At 45.0% G+C, this 10,341-nt stretch overlaps 1 pseudogene; it reads right to left on the minus strand.

Moving 5' to 3' along the window:
- Window positions 1-8,591: 8,591 nt before the first annotated feature.
- On the minus strand, window positions 8,592-9,980 carry LOC132087238 (cytochrome b-like; annotated as a pseudogene).
- Between the last annotated feature and the right edge of the window lie 361 nt (window positions 9,981-10,341).

Raw genomic sequence — 10,341 nt, forward strand, 5'->3', positions numbered from 1 at the left:
CCTGCAACCCTGCAGTTCTGCACTGAGCCAGAGCAAAGGTGTGACATGCAGAGTGTTTGGCAGAAATATGCAGGCCCACCAGGCCAGCCTGCTTTGTGCTCTCTGGCGCACAGCAAGGGCTGTGCAATGCAGCTCTGAGCTCCTGGGAGAGAGGCACATCAGGGATTTGCCTGAGGCTTGTGCTTGAGGAGTGAACTGATTTGGCAGGGGGCAGAAGGGTTTCAGTAGGCAATTTGTGTTTTCTTCATTAATTTCTGAAAGAAAGTCATAATGTGCTGCACACAGGTAGGGTTATTAAAAAAGAAAGACCTTATAAAATCAGGCCTTCCTATTGCTATGTTTGCTCAGTTGTCCCATCATAAAAAACCCCCAAACAATATTAAAAGTAGTAGCAATTTTAATTTATTATTTAAAATTAAAAAAATTAAAAATTGGTTATATTATATTTGATTAAAATAAGGGAGAATTTGGTTCCAATAATAGCACATAAGCAAAAGATAACCACGGGGTGTGGAGTGCAGGGCTCTGGGACCCTTGCCAAATCACGTACGAGCTTGCCAAGTGAAGATTCTTCCTTATATGCCATCTGTCAATGCCATCTCCTCCCATTTTCGATTCAGCACACTTCTACCTCCGCCCTCATTATCATCTTTACCACGCATGTGCCACCACTCGGTTTGGTGGTCGCACAAGTCTTTGGGGGTCATCTGAGGAAGATTTTGTAGTCTTCCTCTTTGTCCTTTAATTCAGCTTTGCGTTACACATGCCCACCAAGCCAATACAATGTAAGCCAAAACTAACAAAATTACTGCATTTAGGCATCAAGGCAATAAATCCCTTATAATTAGCATTTTCCTGGGACACAACCAGAGTGTCCCTTCTTTGTTAGTTTTTAGCAACCATTATCTCTTGCTTTCCTCCTGTTCCTGAACATCTGCGGGGAGGGGGGGGAAGGTAGAGCCCCGCCTCTCCCTTTTTCTTTGGCATTATAACTTTTTACTGTTTTAATATTTCTAAATATTAATTACTGTATCAATATTGATTCTTGTTTCAATTTTTATCAGCATGAATCATACCTATTTACCACACTATGGTAAATTCCCAACTGTCCTGTTGCATCTTCTACATGCAGCCAGCTAACTTCCCATGGGAATAGTCCTGAGTGCAGTTAGCACAACAAGCTATTGTGCTGACAAAACTGTTTGCATCTGTAATAAACAAGAAACCTGTCCATGAGCGTCCACGAAAAAAAATGTAATCACCTGAGTAAGAGTGAGTCTTAGAAAGTGTGAGTCTTAGCATGTACACACTAATACACCTTCTAAGCAATAAATTGTGTGGCAAGGAAACTACCAGCCAGTTGGAGTTGAACACGAGGTCTGTGAAAACAGTATAAAAATGAGTTATTTGACTAAAGAATTGGCTTTCCCTGCATGAAGAAACTGAGTCCTGGCTGCTTTATTGACACAGCAATGTGGCTTCACTCAGCAAGAGCACTTGCAGGGTGTATTGATGAAACACTTGTGTTTGATTCCCAGAATAGGATGGAGAGGCATTAAGTCCAACAAACAGGGCATAGTCTTTTCAATTCCTTTAGCTTTAACAGGAGTGCTGAACCACGTATTCCCCCACTGCAGTGCTTACTGTGTGCAAGTGGCTATCTTGGCCTTGAGAATAAGGAGAGTGGTCCTGCTAAGAAGGTAGCTGGAATGCATTCAGGGGGAAGAAAGTGTTTTTAGGAGGCTCTTGACCACCAAAGGAGAATTTGAGGAATGGGAATATTTCCCAAAGGACTGTGTCAGGAACTGGAGTTGTGTCCCAGGCCCTGCCATATTTGATCCATGTTTGAGCAGGTTGACAAGACAATGAAGAAAAGTGTCTTGTTTAAGAGCTGGGACCTTGAGCCTTGAAAGAGAAACAATGGATTGGTCAATGGGTGGGCAGTCAAGCTTTGAAAGGAGAGCAATGCACAATAGAGCCCTTGGTGGCAGGGAGTCATGGAGTCATCCTGAGCCATCATCTCACACGCCAGGCATGTGTGAGCTGATGCTGTAACTGGGGAAATTCCGCTCCTGAGCAGGAGATACAAGACCTAGTTCTGGGCTGGAGATTTGAGAAGGACGAGATGCATAGCGTTTTGATCAAGGGGATGTCCTGCAAGTGCACTGCCTACCTGCCCCTGCTGCTGAGCACCAAGCTCCAACTCCTTCTCCAGTTGATTTTTGGGAATCCAGAGGTCAGTATGTATTATATGCTATTGCAAGTAATGGAATGAATTTGCTTTGCAAGCCCAGTTTTGTCCTGGGTTATTTTGTGCATGGGTCACCTGAACCAGTGACAATGACCAGCAGGGATCTACAGGGCACTCCTACTCTGATGTCAATAAATTCTGAGAAGTGACTGAAATATGTCGATAAATTGGATGTAATGTTTAACCTGTGAGTTTCAGCAAAGTATTGAATATGTCTTAGTTCCATGGATACAAACTACTAGGTGAGATTGCTGGGTGTGCTTGACTTAGGGAAGTTACTCCCTGTGCACCCAGCAATGAAATCAAGTAATGCCTCCTTTCTAACCCTGAGCTGGCAGCAGGGATCAGGCCCTGCTTGGTCACTTTCATTTTGACAACTTCTGTTAGCAGGGAAGAAAGGTCCAAATGAAACCTTCTCCAGCTGTTTTCCTCTGGTTGATCTTTTTAGGCACCAAAGCTCTGTGCCACGGGGGGCCTGGGTGTGTGCAGAGCAATGCAGCCCCCACAAAGCCCTTGGTTTCCCCACAAGTTGCCAGGTTGACTGCTTCCAAAGGGCAAGAAAGGCAGAGATGTACATCCACAGGAGTCCTGGCCATGTCCAATAAAGGTGCAAATATGTGGGGAGATTTGTTAGCAATGATTTCAGCTGTTATGCCAACCCAGTGCCTTCTTTCTTGCTTCTGTGCATTATAGGTGAGTAATGTAATAGTTGGCTCTCACAATTAAGAGATAGATATTATGTGGATAAATATTCTGTTCAAATGTAAAGTGCTGCTATTGTAATATGTCCTCTCATAGTCCTCTTTCTTTTCCCCCTTGTAATAGCCTTGGTAGTCAGGGCAGTTGGGGAGGGCTGGTTTGTGACCAGCAGGCGGGGTGTAACAACACCTGACCTCCAATCAAGATGCAAGAAAGTAATCTCCACCACTGAACGGCAGAGAAAGAGTTGACTGAAAAAACATTGGGAGGGGTTAAGGGTATGAAAAGCAGAGCATCCCTTTTGGAGATGAGCATGTGGCTGCTAATCATGGAGACTTTCCAGTGCTCCAATCTTTCCTTATACAGCCTTTTCTTAAGGTTTAATAAACCTTTAAAAAGTTAAAAGGAGGGTAATTTCTCAGATGGGCAATGCTTTGGGCCATTTTCTTGGTCTCGTTTCCTTTGCTTGGGTGCCATCTGAGTGCCCAGTTGGGGTACAGGCTGTAGGTGCTTTGTGCACTCCTGGAGTTCCTGTTGGATCCCTTGAAAGACAGGGTTTGGCCCGCAAACCCTGCTTTGTGACAGAGAAGAAGTTCCCAGGCTATTTTGTGTTTCCTGTAGGGAAGGTTGGTTATTGCTTGGCATAAATTTACATACCAACATGGAGCGTTTGCTTTGTGATGTCAGGGCATGTTTGCCACCTTGTTGTAGTGACATCAGAAGGTTACCCTGGTGCATGGAAGGCCTGAGTGTCAGAGCAGTCCTAGCACTTGCTCAGTTCAGGATAATCCTCCTGATTGAGGAAATTGTCAGTGGGCTGTTGCACACCGACAGGAGCCTTGCTTTTTCCAGTGTGTGAGCACAGCCTGCAAACTTGCAGGACAGTGTTAAAATGATTGAGGGAATTGCTCCTTTGCTTTTCACTGCCTATGGAATTACCTATGGTGCCTATTTTGTAGCATATTTCACACGTAAGTAGATGTTTCCCCTCTGCTTAGGTTAGGGTGTATCCTAACCTGGCTTTTGTATGTCTTCCTTCTCTTTCTTAGTGACTGAGTTTCTGGTTTTGAAACAGAAAGAGCATTAGGATACCACTGTTTTGGTAAAGCTCCTGTCAAGGCGTTCATCTTAAAAATGGGTGTCTGCAGCCACAGGGGCAGCATTTGCAGGGGAACCTGCAGGGCTTCCGATGGCTCCATGGGAGAGTCTGTGGCAGCAGAGTCTGTCATTTCCTCAGTTTGCTGGGACAAGCAAGACATCTTTGAAAATGCAGACTGGCAGACCTTCAGGAAAGGCTGAATAGTTGGACTAGGACTACTGTTGTAATGTAGCTTAGGATTTTGCGCTCTGCTAGTGTAAGGAAGGCTACTGCGATTAAGTTTGGGAGGGCATAGGAGCGAGCTATGATGAGGTTAATAATGAGGGTGGTTTGGGTTAAGCTAGGAAGAGGATCGGAACCTCTGAGTTAAAGGACTGAAGTCTTTTGCATTTTCCAAGCTCTGCCACGCTAGCTGGTCCTTTTCTTGGACGTGGTGGGGTGTAATAGCCTTTTGTAATTTAGTTGTTTTCATTACTTAAGGCGAAGGCTTGCTTGTGGTATTGGCCTCACTTTTCCTATCCTTTCGTACTGGGAAGAGTTCATCATAGATAGAAACCGACCTGGATTGCGCCAGAACTCAGATCACGTAGGACTGTTAATCGTTGAACAAACAAACCCTTAGTAGCAGCTGCACCACTACGATGTCCTGATCGAGGTCGTAAACCTCCTCGTAGATACAGACTCTCGGAGGACATTGCGCTGTTATCCCCGGGGTAGCTTGGTCCATCGATCAATTGTATTGGGTCTGGATGCTATTAGCATGTTGAGGGGTTGCTCTTAGTCTAGAGGTGTGGTCTAATTTTTGGAGGTTTTGTTTTGCTCCAAGGTCGCCCCAACCGAAAAACGCAGACCAGAAGCCAGTAGGTGAGTATGTGTTTTAAGGTGGTTGCTGGTTTTGAAGTTCCACAGGGTCTTCTTGTCTTACAGGTTTATCCCTGCTTTTGTACAGGGAGATCAATTTCACTGATTGCTGGTAAGAGACAGTTAAGACCTCGTTTAGCCATTCATACTAGTCTCGATTTGTGGGACAATTGATTCCACTACCTTTGCACGGTAAGGATACCGCGGCCGTTGAACGTGAGTCACCGGGCAGGCATCACCTTCAAAACTTGTTTTGCATTTGCTGAAGGCTATGCTTTTGGTAAACAGTTGGGCCTTGACGGGTTTGCCTAGTTCCTTTTACAGGTTTTAATCTTTCTTAATGGACGCTCCTCTGTCAGGTTAACAAGATACTTAATACTGTGCTTGTTTGATTTGACGTATATTGGTGGTTTGTTCATAATGTACAGATGTAAGCTTGCGTCATAGAGGGAGGACCCTGGTTACTCATTCTAGCATTATTTCTCCTATTTGAATATAGGTTAGCCTGTTAATGGGGAGGGAGTCATAAGGTTCTTATATTTTTGTAATGTAGAGCTTTAACGCACTCTTTGTTGATGGCTGCTTGAGGGCCCACAATGCAGTTGGAAAACCCAGTATTTATCTGCTCAGAGAGATTGTATTCTTTTTTAAAGGAGCTGTACCTCCTTTAAATGGCCCTTAATTCGCTTCATTAGGGTTTGTAGGTTTTCCTTGGAGAAGAATTAAGAGTGAACTTAGATTCGTTTCACAGGCAACTAGCTATCACCCAGCTCAATTGGCTTTTCACCTCCACTGACAAGTCATCCCACTCTTTTGCCACAGAGACGGGTTCGCTCAATAATAGCTGCTCGTAAGTAGCTCGCTTGGGTTTCGGGGTCGCAAACTTAAATTCATTTTGCATTATTTTTCTTGCTAGACCATGATGCAAAAGGTACAAGGGTTGATCTTTGCTGTTTATAGCTTAGTTTTTATTATTATTTCATCTTTCCCTTACGGTACGTGGTCTCTATCGCGCCAATGGTGTCTTTTCTATCACTTATACTGGGAATAGTGAATGCTTTAGTTGGGTGCGGGGGAGTAGCTTTGTTATTCCAGATCATGTCGATTGGGCTAGAGTTTGGCATCAAGACAATCTGGTGTTAGCAGACATTTTTCATGTGTAAGTTCAATGCTTTTGCTGAAGCTACGTCTTGGTAGCCTAAGTGCACCTTCTGGTACACTGACCTTGTTACAACTTACATCATCTTTGGCTAAGTAGCTTATTAGTTCATTGGGGGGGCGGGGGGGGGGGCGCCTGCGAGGAGGGTGATGGGCGGTATGTAGGTGCCCCAGGGCCAGCTTAAAGAGGGCTCCATTGTCCCACTCTACTGCTAAATCCACCTTCCAGGGGTTATTTCATACCCCTTTGCCGCTATGTTCTAACTTAGAAAATGTAACACATTGCTACCTTTCCATAGGCTATACCTTGACCTGTCTTGTTAGTGTGGTGGGGCTATTGAACTCACTGTTGAGCTTTCAGGGGAGGTGGGCTGGTGACAGCAGTATGTAGGCTGTTTTGGCAAGGAATGGTCAGACATATCGTGGATCATTGATTACAGAACAGGCTCCTCTAGGTGGCTTTGGGGCACCGCCAAGTCCTTAGAGTTTTACGCGTTGGTGCTTAAAGCATCAGGAGGATGCTTTAGTAGGTGTAAGCATCAAGATTTAGGGCCAGGCATAGTGGGGTATCTAATCCCAGTTTGGGCCCTGGCTTTCGTGGAGTTCAATTAATCTTTGTTCTAAGATCTTCTTTGATGGGGAGGCCTTTTTGGCATCTTGGGCTTGTGACAACTCAGTTGCTTTTTAACCTTTGCTACTTGGATAGCATGTGACCACTCTTTATGCCGTTATAAAGTTAATTTGGGTCTCCTGTATGACTGCGGTGGCTGGCCCAGGATTTACCAACCCTGGATATGCTATGGCTAAGTCAAGTTTACACTCATTGCATAATATTAACTACTGCTGATTACCCGTGGGGGTGAGGCAATTGCAAGGTATCTTGGGCTACGGTTGTGGTGAGCCTGATGCCCGCTCCTATCTCCCTGATTGAGGTGTTCAGGGCATCTACACTGGAGCGCGGATACTTGCATGTATATACCTAGCAAAAACTAACAGTAAGGTTAGGACTAAGTCTTTTGTCCTTGGGTGCGTGCGGCAGCCATCTTGACATCTTCAGTGTCATGCTTTCTATAAGCTACAAGGACGTGAAATTTGGTGGATAGTTGGTTGATGGTTTGTCATCATGGCTTGTGGTTTGTTTTGGTTTTTGGAGAGGGGCTAGCTTTGGGATTAATATTATGTTTGTTTGGGGGTGGTTAGGGGAGTGATGATGGTGGCTGGTTATTATTTTTGACAGTAGGGAATATAGAGGAAAGTTAATTGAAAGTGTATTGATGGTAAGTAGTTTGGACAATGTAGGGATATGTGGCTTAGTTATTTGAAAAAAAAAAGTCTAGATAAAAAAACAGATGCATAAAACGGAATTTAAATGTTAATTCCTAGTGAATGATAAAATAATTACTATGTCTGGCAACCATTACACTATCTGTTGTCTAGAGGTAGGTAGCGCGCCCTCCATGAATGGGGTCAAAGTGCATCAGTGCCAAGTTTGCGACAACCTTATCCGTTAGATCATGACATTCTGGGTGTTAGGGGATTCATATGCTCGGCGGTCATGTGATGGACATGTCAAGAGGAAGATAACACCTGCTCTGCACTTGAGGGGCTTATTGAAGAGACGCTAAAAGAAAACAAGTGCAAGAGGTCGGATGCCGAGGTAATGAAGTTAGGGAGGAGTATTCAACCGACCACTTATATCTGTGAAGGGCAAGGAGGAAGGAATGAAGCAAGTTATGATCCTGAAGTTACAACCAATAGCGCAAAAGAGCAAGTATAGGAGAGGTATGTGCTTGACGGCAATAAACTAAAGCACATATGATGTTGATAGCTCAGTTCTCGTGAGAAACGCGATCAAAACATAACCATGTCTGGCTTGGGAGTGCTTGAAGGCTTTTGGCTGAGAATATTACCTAGGAGGTGGGCGAATCCTGTAGACTAGGGGAATTCAAAGGTGTACTGGGACATTCCTCGTTCTCTAGGTTGGGTGTTGCGTACATTAGGTAAGATCCTGGGTCTTTGGGTGACACTTGCGGCTTGGACTTGGGTAGAAATACTTGGGTTGTATGGTACCTGAAGCAAGAATGTGCCTGGTAGGTAGGCTGGACGAATACCATCCGTTTGGGTTTTTGGTGGAAGAGCTTGACGTGTAATGTGGATTATCCTACATTTCATGAGCTGTCTGATGGGGCAGAGAGTGCGATGCATTATTATACATACCCTGAAAGCAAAAAGAAAACGTGCTGGGTAGGGGGGGAAGGGGGGGGGGGGTAAGGGGATGGGGGAGGGAATGAAGGACGTATTTAGGTGTTCTTATAGTTAAATTTTGTAACGACTGCTTTTCAGGCCGTAAATCTCAGAGAGAGGCCAAGTGGGAATTTATGATAGAATCTGTTTTGTTTTTTGGGCTGAGTTTTGTTCTAGGGGGGTTGGTGGTTGCATCTAACCTGTCTCCTTACTATGGGGTGTTGGGGCTGGTCGTAGCAGCGGTTGCAGGGTGCAGCTGACTAGTGAGTTTGGGGGTCCCTTTTGTTTCTTTGGTACTTGTTATGGTTTATTTAGGGGGAATGTTGGTAGTGTTTGTGTATTCAGTGTCGCTGGCAGCGGATCCTTATCCGGAGGCTTGGGGTAGCTGGGGTGTTGTTGGTTATGGTTTTGGGATGGGGTTGGTTGTCATGGTGGAGCTTGTTATAGGGGGTGTGTTGGGGTTGTTGATGGACGAGGGGATGGTGAATAGTGGGGATTTGTTGTCGGTCCGGTTGGATTTCAGTGGGGTAGCTGTGTTGTATTCAGAGGGGGTGGGATTGCTTTTGATTGGGGGGTGAAGGTTGTTGTTGACTTTGTTTAGGATGTTGGAGCTTGTGCAGGGGTTGTCTCGGGGGGCGATTCGAGCTCTTTAGCAGTAGGGTCAGGAAGTAGTTTAGTGAAAAATGCCAGGTTTGGGAATTGGAGCAGAGGGTTTGAGTCCTTTCTTCCTGAGGTGGGTGGTGGGGTAACTCTAAAGAAGGGGTTTAGTCTTCAATCTTTGGCTTACAAGACCAATGTTTTTATAAACTATTAGAGTTAATTAAAGTTTAAGTAGCTTGTTTTCTAGGGCGGCCGCAAGGGGGAACAGAACTAGAATGATTGTGAAGTATGTGAATGATGCTAGTTGGCCGTTGATGATGAAGGGGTGTTCTACTGGCTGGCTGCCTACTCAGGTTAGGATGAGGACATTGGCGACTAGGGTTCAGAATAGGGTTTGTGATAGGGGACGGAAGGGTATTGATCATAGTTTTGATGTATGTAGTAGTGGGGTGAGGAACAGGATGAGGATTGAGGCAGCTAGAGCTACTACGCCTCCTAGTTTGTTTGGGATGGATCGGAGGATGGCGTAAGCAAATAGGAAAGATCACTCGGGTTTGATGTGAGGAGGGGTGACTAGTGGGTTGGCTGGGGTGAAGTTTTCTGGGTCACCTAGGAGGCTGAGGGAGAATAGGGCTAGTGAGACAAGTAGGGAGAGCATTAGGACGAATCCTAGGATGTCTTTGATGGTGTAGTATGGGTGGAAGGGGATCTTGTCACAGTCTGAGGGAATGCCTAGCAGGTTGTTTGAGCCTGTTTTGTGGAGGAAGGTGAGATGGACAAGAGTAAGGGCTACGATGATGAAGGCAAGGAGGAAGTGGAGAGAAAGAATCGGGTCAGTGCGGGGTTGTCAACAGAGAACCCGCCTCAGGCTCACTTGACTAGTGTTTGCCCGATGTAAGGGATGGCAGAGAATAGGTTTGTGATTACTGCAGCTCCTAAGAATGATATTTGGCCTCACGGTAGGACATATCCTACAAAAGCAGTTGCTATGAGGGTTAGGAGGAGGATGACTCCAATGTTTCAGGTTTCTTTGTTTAGGTATGTGTCGACGGAAGGAGACCCAGACATCCGTTGATCATCATAGGCCCAATTTTATTGATTAGTACGGCGGGTTAAATACAGTTAATAATGAGCTTCATACATATTGCAAAAGTTGAGCTCAGGATTGGTCAGCTTACATATCAGCATCTACGCCTACTTCTACATTCCTATGGTTCTACTTTTGATACTTTCTACATATTCTTAGGATATTTCAGAACTAATCTCAACTCCCTATCCTCATGTTGCAGCAAGGTCACTGCTGACCTTTCCTTTTAGCTTGCTGACTGCTGACTTTTCTCCTTCAGCTTAACCAGCGGCATTATTTCAGCATGGCCTTTCTCAGCTAACCAATTATTAATAATACTCTCCACATTTCCCCCGTTTTCTT

This window comes from Ammospiza nelsoni, unplaced genomic scaffold, assembly GCF_027579445.1.
Source record: "Ammospiza nelsoni isolate bAmmNel1 unplaced genomic scaffold, bAmmNel1.pri scaffold_55, whole genome shotgun sequence".
In the NCBI taxonomy this organism is placed as follows: Eukaryota; Metazoa; Chordata; class Aves; order Passeriformes; family Passerellidae; genus Ammospiza; species Ammospiza nelsoni.